We start from the raw sequence: 2,027 nt of genomic DNA, 5'->3' as shown, positions 1-2,027 counted from the left end.
GCTACTGCAATAACATTCATAGCAATAGACGCCAACTTTCGATATTTAAAATATACACAAGGCAAGGTAATTTTATTTATATAGCACATTTTCAGCAACAATGCAATTCCAAGTTCTTTACACTAATTAATAGGGAATACACCCAAACACTCACATACTGGATAGCAGCCACAGCTGTCCTGGGCATTCTGCTGCCCCACCAGAAGGCAGGTGTCTTGCCCAAGGACACAACAGCAGGAAGAGGGTTGAGTTGGGATTGAACCAACAACACACCGACTGTGGGGTGAACTCCTGGCACCATAGTGTCACCATCACCCCAATTAAATAACATAATCACAAAACAACAAAATCAGGCAAATTTTTCCAGATCAATTTCTTTTGAAATAAAACTTTCACAAAAACTGCAGGTGTGTTTCTGTGTCTGGTGAATGTTTGGTTAAAACAAGCTGGTTCTTCATTTGGTGACATTATTCACACTGGATCGAGGATCCACAAGTTTTATTCCACAAGTAGGAATAGAAATAATTCATGATAAAATTACTCAAGTGAAAGTAAAAATTACATTTATGTCTTTATGTAGATTTATCTGGGATTAATCTTTGCTTTGAGATCTGTTTCAAGGTATCTTGAAATCTATTTCGTCCGAGCTCCTAATGGGTGTCTTACAGAATCAGATAGTATTTTGCAAAGATTTGTAGTTCTTCAAGGCAAAAAAATCTGAATTGGGTCACTTCAGACTGCAGTGTGAATGTCGCCTTAGAGATGGATATCACAAATATCATGTTTTCTTTTTCTCAACAGCATTCATGCTTTGTGGCTAAAGAGGCTGCACCATGTAATAAAAGCCATTAAGTTATCTTTAAAAAAATCATTCATTCACACCTAATTTTATCCTTGTCTCCTTTTACCCACTAGCCTTTCTGTTCACATTTGTTAATAATTTCAGTTAGTGTTTCTCAGTTGCATCAGTTTCAAAATAAACATTTAGAATCAGAAAGGTACTGGACACATAATTATTTTTAATTCATTTATTCAGCAAGATTTGTTTTTAGTTTACAACAGCAATAAAATATTGATGATGTTCACAAAATTTTGCCTGGTCTTATCTTAGTGAATTTACAGAGACTAAGTTAACAGGAAAAAAAAACAGATTTATTAAATTAATTATGCTTTAAAAAGTTTGTAGCAATGCAATAATTTCAATGAGCTAACAAAGTGAGACAGCTATTTTCTCTCTGTGTGACTCTTTCTCAGTTGAATTTAGGTTAGGTCTCCATTCAGGCTCTATAATCTTTTTAATTTTAAAACAAAGAAAATGAAAGAAGTTCATTCCACATTTATAACATCAAGTCATTTTGTTGTTTCAAAAATAAACACTTAGCATTGCAAAGCTACTGAACCCAGAATGTAAAAAGAAAAAAAAATTGTGTTTATTGAGGAAGATTTTTTTAGTATACAACAATAAAGTATAGAGAATGATGTTAATTCCAAACTTTTGCTTTGCTAACCAAATTTTTATAAAATCAGATAAAATGATCACATTTATTAAATAAATTGTGATTAAAAAGAAAACATGGCAGCAATGCAGAATTTTCAGTGAGCTAAGAAAATAAGCTAGAAAACAACAGAGGCACCAACAGGAGCAGCAGGACAGGACTGGCACTGCTGGCGCTGTTGCAGTAGTCGCCCTGGCAGCAGCTCAACTTTACTCCAATGACTTGTCCAAGAATCCGTGAAGTGACCTGATTCACCACTGAAGAAATCTGATCTGAGCACACTGCCTTAGAGGCACATCCCTTCGTCGTCAGACTTACTCCTTGTACATTTCCTGTAAAAATAAAAATAGTTATGATGCGAGTAACACATTTGCATCTGATCTTAACATTTTTCTGAGGATAAATATGAAGCATGCAGACATGTTGGCCTCTCACCTGTTACTTCGACACAGTAATTTTCATCCCCTGTACAGTTAAGGGTTTTCATGCAGTTTTTTCCATCACAGGCGAAACACTTTTTGCCATTTGGAG

This window comes from Poecilia formosa, unplaced genomic scaffold (assembly GCF_000485575.1).
Source record: "Poecilia formosa unplaced genomic scaffold, Poecilia_formosa-5.1.2 Scaffold33, whole genome shotgun sequence".
Classification (NCBI taxonomy): Eukaryota; Metazoa; Chordata; class Actinopteri; order Cyprinodontiformes; family Poeciliidae; genus Poecilia; species Poecilia formosa.
Note: the sequence above shows the minus strand (reverse complement) of the source record.